Genomic DNA, 14,503 nt, shown 5'->3' on the forward strand with positions numbered 1-14,503 from the left:
GGAGGAGGAGGAAAAAGGAGGATCCCATCAGCCAGCAGGTAGTTAATGCATAGATTAGAAGTGACTGAAGGTAATTAGGTAAGAAAACTAGCAGTAGTAGTAGTAGTAGTAGTGGTAGTAGTAGTAGTAGTAGTAACCCACAAACCCCACACAACCCCATCACAAGGGGAAAAAAAAGTCCTCACCTTCACCACAACCCCAGCCTGGTATAACGAAGGCTAATGTGTTGGTACGTGTCGCGTTATAGCGTTGTAAAGGTTGTTATGGTCTTAGTTACGGCGCGCCTAGTGGGCCTGCCAAAAATTATACAGTGTTCTTGTTTTTGTTGTTGTAGGCTAGAATAGAAAGATTTTTATTTAGTTTTTGTTTAGTTTATTGATCATTTTTTCTCTATATTTTTTTCGTCTTGTTCTCTCTTGCTACAGATTATACGGTTTCTGTTTTGCTGTACGTTAAACTGTATCTTTTTTTAGCTTTAAGTTCATTTTTTATTTTCTCGTCTTTTCTCTCTTGGCAGAAATCATAGTCATTTTTTCTAGGCGTGTAGTTTGAATTATGAAGTTCGTATATTTTTCTTGATTCCATTTTTATCCCATTTTCAGATATGTTAGGGTTTCATTTTCCATTTTCCTCTCGCCAGAAATTAGTGCTCGTGCTTTTTTTAATTTTGTTTTTGTCGGAAAATCTGAAGTTTTTAATTTTGGGTTTTGTCGTTTTTGCTTGTTTTTCGTATTGTTGTTTTTCCCTCTAGACTTTACAGTGTGGTGATGCATGATCGACGCATGGAGATTGGATTATAATTTTCTTTTCATTCTTCTCTTTATTTTCTTTCTCCTCTCATTCTTTTCTGTTCTAATTTATTTATGTATGTACTTGTTTGTTTTAGGCATAGGCTATTCCGTGTCAGTTATTTGTGCTTAATTTTCTTCATCCCTTTTTCGTTCGTTTCGTTGTTACTTTCTTATTTACTTTGTTTTTTGCCCCTTCGTTTTCCTTAATTATTTCCCTGCTTTCTTCCTTCCTTCTTTCTTTCTTTCTTTCTTTCCGTCCTTCCTTCCTTCCTTCTTTCCTTCCTTCACTCATCGTTTTGCTTCCCGGCCGCACATCTTCCACCTTTCCTTCCTTCCTTCTTTCCGTCCTTCCTTTCCTCCCTCAGTCCTACTTCCCTACCTCTCTTCCTTCTTTTTTCCCACCTTTTTTTCCCTCTTTTTCTTCCTTCTCTCTCTCTCTCTCTCCATCTATCTATCTATCTATCGATCTGTCCGTTTTATATCAGTCTATATCTATTTCTCTCTGTCACAGGGGAACAGTTATAAGGCACCCGTAGGCCACCATCAAACTTAACATGGAAGTTGAGAGAGAGAGGGAGAGAGAGAGAGAGAGAGAGAGAGAGAAGACAGACAGAAAAACTGGCAAAAAGAGAAGGTGGAAACATACAGTAGACAACGCTACACTGTTGTAACCCTCCATCTGACCAAGCACATAACCCCCCCACCTCCCTGCACACCTAACCAAGCGTATTATTATTATTATTATTATTATTATTATTATTATGGCTGTCATCATTATCATCATTTTTTTATATAGTCACGGCATGTTGGCTACACAAATGTTCTCGTTTTTATTTTCTAATTATGTGCATTTTAAAAACGTGTTACCAAAATAGAAAAGAGTGGAAGTAGAATATGACAGGCAGCCGTTTGGAATTTTGGGTTTGGTTAAATAATTCGTACCCAGTGACGTCATAAAAGCATCCCAGCTAAGGCCATAACTCTACTCCTTAATGAGACAGCCTTAGCATGTATTCAGTAGGGACAGTGGGTATCAGTGCCAAATTGGTGACATGTAAAGGTGTGTGCTACTATTTTACATTGCTGTGAGGGACGGCTGGGCCTCGGGGACCACACTGTCTACCCTATACCCTGAATTGGATACATGAGAATCAAAAGTTAATATATTCCTACTCTTCTTAGCTGTTTATGAAAATTGTTGATATGAAAAGGTATAATTTTCGTATATGAGATAATAAAATGTAACATGGCATTTATATATACTCCATTGTATGTTATTTATACAAACTAGGTCCATATCAAAAGGGTGTAGGTGATATGCAAAAGACTACTGAGGTGCGATATGGAAAAAATCGCTATGAGAGGGATTATGATCTTCCCATCTTACCTTAGCGTATATTTTCGTCGTTTAGCACAGTGTTCGATAGGCGAGGGCTTTGGGGGGATTGGGGGGGGAACCTCTCATATACAATGAAGACCCATGGAAATACACTACTGAAAAGGACTCGCCCTGCGTGATTTAAAAAAAAAATCGAATAAGATGTACTCATTATTGTTAACAAGGATATTTTTACTTTTCAAATACGATCATTCAGAAAGCGATTAAAAATGTGACATTTAATATTTCAGTTCTGGAAGTTTGGAGACAGCAGTTCACTTGCAACATCTTAATGATTTTCGTTACATTGGGAAGACGACACAAGTTGCTAAGTTAGTAATAGTGTCCCTTAACTTATCACATGATTTTTAGCCGCCCTAGCTTCATCTTACGGTGTGGCGTTATGCTATGGACACACCTGAAATATGACGACTTTAGCAACATTTTTAAGATCTCATTTGCCAGACAATTTTTATATATGCTTCCTGAGAGGTCTCGATTTCGGGTAGACTTTGAAGATGACACACGCTGTTCATATTTAGTTATAAAATACATGTAAGTCTATGATACTCGAAACAGTGCTTTCTGAACCTGTGAACAGTGGTTTGGTATCCATTGCCCATTGCACACGGCCACATATTGCCCTAACTTCGAAAATACTTACTTGAGGGGGCTCACGGCACCCCAAAAGGCTCGCTCCACATGCCCCCCACCCCACCCTACCCGCGTGGAGAGCCAGCATTATTTTATTTTAATTCAGAATATACTGATCCATGTCAAGCACTTCCATGGCAGCTTAGTTCATGTTCCTCAGTGGCAGAAAAATACAATACTACGGCTCTGTTTCCTTTCCATAGCAATATTTGGCAACCTGCAACATATTTGAAATGGTAGATACTTGTTCCAGCTCAGTATTCAATGTGGAGAGATGGCAATATTAGTCCAATTTAAAGTAAAAGGAGTATAGGAGACACCCCAAAGGCCAGAAGAATGCAAGAAATACAGGAGGTTATTTTGGGGGCTGATTTTGAGTGATGTATTATTATTATTATTTATTTTTTCATTTTAAGAAACCATTCGACTATTTTATTTAGGAATTTTTGTTTTTTATTTGTCGAAGTAAGAGAATGATCAAAGTCTCAGTCTAAATCTTCCAGTTCGTAAAGTCTCCCCTAAGCTTAAGAAAATGGTCTGGAGGGAGTAAGAAGAAAATATACACAATACGTCGTTTAACTGAAATGGCGGGAGACAGGGCGACATGGAGGCGATTTGTTTGTGGCCACCCCGTGTGGGATTAAGGCGCCTGGTAGTAGATAGATAGATAGGTAGTATATCGACGCGGGTCCAAGTCTCAGCCTTTACGAAGCTACAAATACCGATGACCGTAGGGACGAGTTGCCGGTATGAGGGAGGCCATTTTCGCCCATAAGGACATCAGTAATTTAGCTCCATTGCGGTTGAGAATTGGACCCACTTTAATACGTAATTCCAACCTTAAATCAGTACAAAAATAAGCTTCTGAAATCCGGCCAGCGTTTCAGGGGACACTATAAATAAGGGAAAGTTACTTGAATTTTGTTACTTTTCTTAGTGTGATAATGTGTTGATTCTTTTACTCTCTCTCTCTCTCTCTCACTCTCCTATCTTACCTTCCTTCAGTCCCTTCTTCTCTCATTCTTTCTCCTTTTCCTTCCCCCCCCCCTCCCGCTTCTTCCTCTTCCCTCACTTTTTTTCCTCCATTCCTCCGTCTTCCTTCCTGTCTCCATTCTTTCCCCTCTTCCCTCCCTCTCTCCCTACCTCTCCCCCTCCCTTCTCCCTCCCCTTCTTTCCATTTCTTCTTCCCTCTCTCTCCTTCTTTTCCCTTTTCATTCTTTCTCGCCTTCCTTCCCTTCCTCTTCTCTCTCAGCCTCCCTCCCTTCCTCTTCCCTCCCTCCCTCCCTCCCTTCTTGTCAAAACGGGCCCATTGTAATTTCTCATATACTTCTCCTCCCTAGTCAATCCTTCCCTCCACGTTATGAAGGTCACGGATTAGGAAGGAGGGAGGGAGGGAGAGTAAGAGAGAGGGAGGGAGGAATGAAGAATGGCAGGGAGGGAGTTGAAGGAGGGAGGGAAGGAGGAAGGAATATTGGAAGGGAGGGAGAAGAGAGAGGAAAGGATGATGGAAAAATGGAAGGGAGAGAGAGAGAGAGAGAGAGAGAAAGGGGGGGAAAGAAGGAAGACAAGCAGGGAGGGAGTGAAGGACAGAAAGAGAGAGAGAAAGGGTGAGGAAAGAAGTGATGCAATGAAAGATAGAAGTGGACAAGAATGAAGGAAGAGAGGGAAGGAGGAGGAAGGAAGGGAGTGAAGGAAGGCTGGATGGAGGGGAAGGGGAGAGAAGAAGAGATGGGGGTTGAGGATGAGAGAGGAATTTCTGCAGGAAAGAAGGGAGTAAGGAAAGCAGGGAAGGGAGGGAGGAAATGGGAGAAGGAAGGGAAGCTATAAAGGAAGGAAGAAGTGGAAGACAAGAATGAAGGAAAAAGAGGGAGGGAGAGAGGGAAGTGAACAGAGAGAGAGAGAGAGAGAGAGTACCTGAGGATAACTGCAGCAGACCTACAATATTATCCCATATGAGGAAGCTGTTGCTACTAAAATATAAGGGCATGAATCTACCTATACTCCTTTCACCTTAGCTTGGGCCAACCATACTCTTTTCACTTAAACTTGGCCCAGATATTCTTATTTTTGCAGCTTATTTCACGTAGGTCAGTGGCAGAATAAGGCAATACTACGGCTCTACTGATTATAATGCTTTATATCCAATCACGTCGGTTCTGTACGTAATAAGCTCTTTTTTCTCTATCTTTTTGCTCTGTCTTTTTACTCTATCTTTTTACTCTAACTTGCCTTAAAATTTTCATCGTTTCAATTTTCACTGCTGAGGTGTATTAGTGGGTTGATTAATACACCATGCTAGTCACGAAGAAATGCTGTGGAAAGGATGTAGTGCCATTGTCTTTTTCTGCCACTGAGCAACGTGAACTAAGCTGCAACTGGACGAAAATATGAGCCAAGTTAAGGTGGAAGAACTACAGGTGCGCGATATAAAGAAGTTGTTGAAAAGGAGAGGGAGGAAGAAAAGGGTGTATGAAGGCGAGAGGGAGGATGGGAGGAGAGGGAGTATGAAGGAAAGAGGAGGAGGGAGGAATGCAAAGAAGAAATGTGTAACAAGAAGGAAAACGAGGGAATAAGGAGAGGGAGGAGTGGAGGACAGGAAAGAGAGAGGGAGGGAGGGGGGGGGCAGAATAGATTTAAGGATACTGTGAGGAGGGAGAGAAGGAAGAAGAATAGGGAGGAAGGGGGGAACGTAGAAGAGGAGTGTATCATGAAGGAGATATGGGTAGGAAGGGAGAGAACGGTAGGGTGAGCAAGTGAGAAAAGGGGTGTGGGGAGGGTGTGAGGAAGAAAGGGAGGGATGGAAATGGACTAGGAAGGAAGGGAGGGAGGGAGTAGAACGAGAGGGAGGGAGGAAGGGAGGTAGTGCGAGGGAGGAAGGGAGGAAGAGATAGATGCATAGGAGAGGAAGAAGGGAGGGACAGGGGAGGTATTGGTAGCGAGGAAGGAACGGAGGGAGTATGGGGAGGGAGGAAGAGAGCAAGGGTATGGGGAGGGAGGGAGGGAGGAAGGGAGAGAGGGAGGGACGAGATTGAAGTTAAGGTGAAGAAGGATATTAAAGGATGCTATGAAAGAAGGGAGGAGAGGGGGAGGGGAAGGGGGAGGGAGAGAGGAAAGGGAGAAACGAAGGTACAGAAGGGAGGAGGAAATGAAGGAGGGAGGGGAGGAGGAAAATGAGAGGCAAGGAAGGGTATGAAGTCAGAAGGAAGGAGATGGGAAGGGAAAGAAACGTTAATGTGAAAGAGAGAGAGAAAGGAGGGAGAAAAAAAGGAAGGGAGAATGATAAAGAAGGAAAGAGGAGGGGAAAAGAAGGGAAGGGAGGAAAATAAGAGGGAGAGACAGAAGGAGAGGAAGGGATGGGAGAAGAGAGGGAAGGAGAGAAAGAGACGGGAGGAGAAGAAATGAAAGGAAGGGAGGGAAGGAGAGAGGAAAGAAGAAAAATAGAGAAAGGGAGGGAAAGAAAGAGGAAGAAAAATGAAGAATGAAAGATGCTGGCCGAGAGAGAGAGAGAGAGGGAGAGAGAGAGACAGACAGACAGACAGAGACAGACAGACAGACAGAGACAGGCAGACAGACAGACAGAGGGGGGGGAGAAAAGTGCGAGGAAGAAAAGGGAGAAAGAAGAGAGATAATGGAGAAAACGGAGGAGAGGAAAGGAAGGAAGGGAGGAAAACTGAAGAAGGAGATATGCAGTCAGGGAGGGAGAGAAGAGAATGAGGCAAAGGTGGGGAGGGGAGAAGGAGAGAGAGAGAGAGACGCAAAAGGGGGAGGGAGGGAGGAAGGGAGGAGGGATGACAGTAAATAAGGAGGGAGGAGAGGGAGGAAGATGGGAGGGAAGGTTAGTGGAGGGAGACATGGAAGGGGAGGGGCGGGGAGGGAGGTAAATCAGGGAGGGAGGAGGAGAGGAGGAAAGGAGATAGAAGAGGAAGAAGGGAGAGAAAGGAGGAAAGAGGTAAGAAGAGAGAACAGAATGAAAGATACATTTACATACATAAGGTAACATACACACACATAAACACATACATACATACATACTTCCATACTTACAAAGAAGATAAATAAACACTGAATGACTGAGACAGGTAAATAGGTAGGCAGAGAGAGAGTCACATAGATATCAATAGAATTAATGGATGGACACACTGATAGATAAATAGATAGATAGAGATAAACCAGCGGACAGAAAAACAGGAATATACTGAACGAACGAATAACTGAAGCATATCTGGAAGGAACGACGAGAGAGAGAGAGAGAGAGAGAGAGAGAGAGCAATGGAAGCCTAGAACAATGAAAAAAATCAGACTTAGAGAGAAAATGATGGATGGATGCATAAGAGAGAGCGAGGGAACACAGACAGACAGACAGACAGATATACATGCAGGTTGAGAGAGAGAGAGACAAGTATAGATACAGACATAGATGAGACATTGATAGATAGATAGATAGATAGGTAGGTAGATGTGTGTATGTTGAGACAGACAGACAGACAGATATAGATATAGGCTGAGAGAGACAATCAGATATTGGTTGAGAGACAGACAGACAGATATAGGTTGACAGACCCAGACATACTGATGTAAGTATAGGTTGAGAAAGTCACACAGGTTGGTGGGTGGGTAGAGAGAGAGAGAGAGAGATGCACCGAAAAATTTATATACCATCTCAAGTATTGGCTGGTAGAAGGAGGGGGGAGGAGGAAGAGGGGAGGAGGGATTTTAACTCCCCAGTCCCCTCCCCTTCCCTCCCTTGAATCTCTCCATATTCTTCCCTCCTCCAATCTTCCTCCCTCCTTACTCATTCTTATCCCCCCCCCCTCTACCTCACCCTCTCTCCTCCTTGTATTTTTTTCTCTCTTTTCTTTCTTCCTTTCCCTGTCTCCTTCTCATATCTTATTTTGCTCTCCCCTTCCCTCCTCTTCCTTCTTAGTTTCTCCCTTCCCTTTTCATATTCCTCTCCCTGTTTCTTCCTCCTTCTTTCCATCCCATTATATACTGTTTTTCATCTCCCTTTTTCATTTCATTTTCATCCACCTTGGCTTAGTGGGACAGAGCATACGTTACCTACTGATTGGTCTTGTCGCGTTTGATCCAACCCAAGGGCCATTTCAGGAAGGGCATTGTTGGCAAAGTACCGTATGCTTTAACAAAATCCTCTAGATGGAGGCAATATCTCAGCCTATAAAGAAGGGAACGTAGAACTGCTCCATCATCATTGTTATCATCCACTCTACTTTATTATTCCTCTTTACTTTTCCTTCATCATCTCTCCTTATTTACCTCCCCTTCTCTCCATCTTCACCTTCATCATCTCTCCGTATTTACTTCCCCTTCTCGCCATCTTCCAATCTTTTACTTCCTTTTTCCCCATTTTCCTCTTCCTCTTTGTCCTTGCCTCTTTATATTCATCTCTCTTCATTCCTATAGACTTCCTTCCTCTTTTCTTCATTCCTTCATGTCTGATGTCTTTACCTTCCTCCTTTTCCCTTTTCTTCCTTTTATGCTCACTTTTCCCAACCTCCCTGTTCCTACATGCTTCATTTTTCCCCCTTTTTTTTTTCTCTCTCTCTCTCTCTCCATCCCATTTTTCTTATTGTCAGTATCATTCTTGCCTCTCTTCTTTATCCCCCTTCTTGCTTGTTTTTCTTGCCCTTTATCACCTTACCTGTATTTCTTCCCCTTTATCATCCTGTTTCTGTATTCCTCTACTTTTTACTCTTGCCCTCTTTTGTATTACTATCCCCTGCTTCTCCCTCCATATCACTCCTTCCTTTGTTACCTTATTAGTACCGTGTACAGGTATTTCTTACATTATCTTAATCCAAGATTTTTTTTTTTGTTTACCTTGTGCTTTTTTTTGGGGGGTGAGGGGTAGGGATCATTGACAAGTAGGAACCACTGACATTGTCACCATGTGTTGATCCTTTCACCCAGTGGCAGCTTTCTGTGTCATGCTTTTGAGCCATTTCCCCACTTTCTTCCGTAACCCATAGGTCATCTCATAGGACCTTTTCCCACATCTTCCCCAGTTTTCTCTGGGCACTGTTCCCTCCTCATTCACACCTGTGACCCTCAGCTATTCATCCTCCCTCCTCCTCTCAACACCAGACCATCTCAACCCAATAGTTTCGTTTCGTTTCGTTTTTAAAGGCTCCAACATGCTTGCATGCGTTGGCCTTGGTCACCTAATAGTGGCTCTCCATGCTGCACGAGCCATTGCAGCCTCCCTGTTCAGTCCCTTAATCATGAGGTCACAATGACCTCGTCCCTTGTCTTTCTCAGTCTACCCCTCGTGACCTCACCCCCAATAATAACACTTCTCACCTTCCTCACCCAATTATCATCCCCCATCCTCTCCACATGTCCAAACCATCTCAATCTACCTCTCCTCATCACAACACCAATACACTCCAGTCCCATCCTACCTCTCAACTCTTCCATTGTGAACCCAGCCCCCCCAGACCTTGGACGCAGGGACGCACCACACATCCACCTAATCAATGTCATTTCTGTACATCTGAGCTGGCGAATATCCTCCTCCTCCACTGCCCAGGTCTCACTACCATACAGCATTACACTTCTAACATATGCTGCATACAAAGACCCCTTAGCATGTAGGGAGAGTCTTCTCAATGTCAGGAGAGGCAAGAGCTCCCTGAACTTCTTCCAACCACTTCTCACCCTAGCCACAGAGCTAGTTCCAGCCCCACCTCCAGCACACAACATGTCTCCCAAATAACAAAACTCTTCCACACACTCAAGAGATTCACCAGCAAGTTCAATTCTTTCAATCTGACAATCTCCACCTGCTTTCCCCGACATGCCGTACACATAAAATCAGCATTATCTCGCAGTCTACCTCTGATACCACTTCATCTCTTATGCACCCATTTATCACAAACACTGCACAAGATGGAATTACTTCCCACGTCCTTGTGGCAAACTGCACATGGCCACTCTCCCTCGTCTTTGACAGTACCGCCACCAACCCTAGATATCATCACTTTTGTTTTATCTGCATTTACCCTTAAGCCCTTGTGCCCCATACCATCTCTCCACTTCCTAAACCATTCCTCCGCCTCCCTTTTGTTCTCTGCAATCAACACCAAATCATCAGCATACAACAACTCCCACGGGAGTCTGTTTCTGAAGTCACGTGAGAGGGCTTGAAGTACCATGATAAACAACATGGGACTCAAAACCGACCCCTGATGCACACTAACATCCACAGAAAACCCATCACTCAAATCTCCATTCACTCTTACCTGGGTGTGAGCACCCACATACATAGGCATAACCATCCTAATCAGCCACTCCTCCAAGCCAAGCTTTCTCATTGCCCACTTCACCACCTCTCTAAGGACTCTGTCAAAGGCCTTTTCCAAATCAACAAAAACAAAATAAAGATCCCTTCTCCTACCAATATATTTTTCCTGAAGCTGTCGAACAATGAATATGGCATCAGTGGTCCCCCTACCTGGCATAAACCCAAACTGCATCTCATCAGTATTCACTCTTTCTCTAATAATACCTTCTAAAACTCTCTCCGTTACCTTCATTATCTGATCTAAAAGCTTTATACCTCTATAATTTCCTCTTTCCAGGGCATCACCCTTCCCTTTATACACATTTACAATTACACTCTTCAGCCAATCATCGGGACAACACACTCATAAATAATCCTATTTATCAGGTCAGTGACTAACTTCACCCCTATATCACCTGAGGCCATCAACATTTCAGCAGTCAACCCAGACACACCTGCTGCCTTCCCCACCTGCATCCTGCCTATTGCCTCACTCACAGTAGCAGCATCAATCAAAGGCCTAGGGCCAGACACTGGATCTGCTGGCTCCAAACCTTCTCTGTCCCATTCAAACTCCTCATTCAACAACCGGTTATAATGCTCTCTCCATGCATCTTTAATATCCTCACTGTTCACCACTACCCTTCCTTTATCATTCTTCACACACTGCTCGCCTATAATATCCCGATTATCCCTCTCCACCTGACCTGCCACCCTAAATATCATATTTTTCCTTTCCCCATGATTTAGGTTATCAAGTAAAGTCTCTGTGACTCAGACTTTGCCCTGTATACCTCTCTTCTAGCCCTCTGCTTGGCAGCCAAATATTTCTCTTTACTACCACCCTTCTTCCATTCCTGGAAAAGCCTTCTTTTCTCCTTAACTGCAGCTTCTACACCCTCATCCCACCACCAAGTTACTTTATGTCTTGGTGGTCCTCTTGTCCAACCGCATGTTACATCAGTAACTCAAGAGATTGTTCTTGAGGGCTCTGTACTATTCATTAATGCCTCTGTCTACAGCTCCCTGTTCAGCCACCAATCTCCTCAACACGCTATAGAAGGCATCCCTTACTACTTGGTTTTTCAGCTTCCATATTTTCCTCCTAGGTACATAAGTTCTCTTTTTCATCACTCGTTCTTTAAGCACCATATCACAAATCAATACAGTAGTTTGTGCTGCTGCACACACTCCTCACTTCCTATAACTTTAACATCCCTCACTAACCTCCTATCGCCCCTCCTAACCAGAAAATAATCTATCTGACTGCTATTTCCCCCAGACTCATACGTAATTCACCTACTGTCTCTTTTCCTAAAATATGTGTTGCACACAATCATGTCCGTTGCGTCCCCAAACTCGAGTATCCTTTCCCCTTCTGCATTCCTTATGCCATACGCACATCCCCCATGCACTCCTTCATATCCTTGTGCTGCTTCACCTACATGACCATTTAAGTCCCCTCCCAAAACCACTATCTCATCATCCCGCATGCCACCCACTACATGTATTAAATCATCCCAAAATCTATCTTTCTCTGCTTCATCCAATCCTGCCTGTGGAGCATATGCCGATATAATCGCAGCTATCCTTGTACAGAACAGAATTTTCACTACCAATATCCTATCGCATACTCTCATAACATTCATTACATATTCCACCCATTTCTCCGCAACCATCACACCAACACCTCCATATCTGTCTGTCCCCCCTTGCCAAAACAACTTATAGCAACAGTCCTTCCCAACAATCTTTCTAGCTGATCCACCCTTGTACCGGACTTCCTGCAAACACACCACATCCACCCACCTCCTACTGAATGCCTCAACGACTTCCCCTGCTCTTCCCCTCAAACTTCCCACATTCCATGAACCCACCCTCATCACATTTTTTATATTTCAAAATAAAACTCTCTCTCTTGCACAACACTTTTCTCAGCTCTGTCCCTCAGTGTTGACCAAGCTCATTATTATATGTGCATTTCAGTCGGCATACATCCTCTCCTCTTAAAGGCCAAGCCTCACTGCAATAGTGTTTTACACTTCTTATAAATATTTTGTAGGCAGCACCCTTGACATGAAAGGACAATACCTTCATGGTTAGCAGAGACAACAGTATCCTAAAATTCTCCCAGCCATTTTCCATTCAGGCAGTGAAGCTAGAACATGCCTTTCAGATAACAAGTCATTCCATGCATTCCAGGTGAGTCCCCCAGTCAACAGTTTCCATTCCATTGTCCACAGCCCAGTTAAGTGTACAAATCACATAATAAGTTTCTCACATCTTGCAGTCTGCCTCAAACATGACTGCATCTTTCATGGATCTGTCAACTGGAAGCTGTGTACAGCACAGAATTCCCCCCAGCTCCCTTTTTGCACACACCACAGAGCTGCCCACCCTGTACCATGACATGACATCCTTTATACCTCATGACAATGACCATCGTTTTACCAGTACAGTATTAACTTTATGTCCCACTGCTTCCATCACATCCCTCCACCTCTTGAACTTTGCTCTAGCCTCCTCCATGCTTTCAGCGAACAAAACTAAATCCTCAGCATATAAAAGTTCTCATGATAACCCACTTCTAAACTCAAATTTAACAAGAAATAGGTTACCATGGGAGCTTTTTTATGCTGACAGTTTAGTTTTGGTTGCTGGAAGAATGGATAGAGGCCAGAGAGGTTCAAGAGGTGGATAGGATGGGTAGTGAAGGAACTGAAATACTGTTCATCCATCCATCAAACAGTCCTTCATTGTCCCAGAAGGAACAGACATACCCAGGGCCAGGCCAGTCATTCCAGACATTTTAGGCAAGTGACCAGTTGTACACTACAGCCTTGAGTAGCATTATATCTGAAATCAACCTCTACCACCCTTTAAATGCAAACATTTATGGCTCCTAAACTCAGATCACCAATCATCTCTTTGTTGCTTTTATTTTAACCACCTACATAGTACAGTAAATGGTTTTCTGGGTTACAAAAAACTGTTTGACTTGTCACTAAAGCGTAATAATCAACCTAGCACTACATTGAGTGAGTGGATGGTGAGTGATCCCACCTACCACTTTTACAGTGCTAGTTAGTCTTTGCATTTATTCACTGCCTCATTATTCCCATAATTTCAGTTCTCCTCACTTACATCTGGCTTTATCAGTTCGTGAACTTTACAGTAGCTAAACCTTTGCTCGTACTTTCCTCCATTCCTTTTACTCCTTGATTTTATATATACTGTATATCCTTCTTCACTTTCTGCGTCCTTATCTTTTTCCATGTCATCTCATCTTTCCCTCATTTGCCAATAACTGCTTCCATTCCTCACCAATGGGATACAACAATAGGGTAATATTTGTAAGTGAAAGTGGGTCTAGATGCAATGAGGAGCTGTATAGTGCATTTAACTTTAACCTGACCAAGATCCCTGACCCCATACAGCTCAGTTGATGACCGTGTGTGATTGGATTGGAGGGTTGATTTAGCTATTAACCAAGGAGATTCATTCCTACTTCAAAAGTAACGCTCATCAAGTTTTATGCAGCCACAGCTTAGTAGGCATGCTCTAGGAGTCACCCAGTTTCATCAGATGAAGACAAACCAATGTGTTATGTATTTCACCAACATATGCAGTCTTTGTTTCAGCCACTCTCATTTGAATTAACCCTTCAGTATGGTGCCATCTTTGCTGTATTTTACTATTGATATCATCACACTGTTTTATTGGATTTAAGATAGCTTTCTCATACTAAAAGTCAGAAGAAATATCATTTAGACCAATCTACAGTGTCCGTTCATATTATATTCTTGCTACCAGGCAGCTTTATGATTTAGGGGAACCTTACAGTGAAAAGTTAATAACATTAAATCTTCTTTTCTTCATTTTTTATTTCTCCTTCTCTCTTCTAGTAATCTTAACCTTCTTTCTTACATCAAATGTTTTTCTTTGTCTTTTCATTCTTTCCCCCAACCTTCCTTTTCTTTTATCACCCTTTCTTCTCTACAAAAGTAAAAGAAATATCAGTTTAATATACACTTCACTTGGGTACTCACCTCTTTACTGTATTTGCAAATACCTATACAGTATTTCATTTTCATTTCTTTTTCCCTCGCCATCTCTTTAAAAGAGGAATATCATTACGTCATTCTCATCTACAGTAACCCCTCCAATATCCGGATCAATAGAGCCATCGGTAGGTTCGGATATTGGTTTTGTCCGGATATTGGGCCCCAGCTTATGGACTTGTACTTACGGACCCTAACACAGAGAAACACCTATACAACTCCCTCCGGACATGCATAGCACCTATTTAACACCCAAATCACACCAATAAGGCACATAAATGACTGAAATAAATGCAATAGACACATAAAATGTGGGTTT

Source organism: Coenobita brevimanus, chromosome 77, assembly GCF_032717465.1.
Source record: "Coenobita brevimanus isolate Jiangsu-jjx chromosome 77, ASM3271746v2, whole genome shotgun sequence".
NCBI classification, from domain to species: domain Eukaryota; kingdom Metazoa; phylum Arthropoda; class Malacostraca; order Decapoda; family Coenobitidae; genus Coenobita; species Coenobita brevimanus.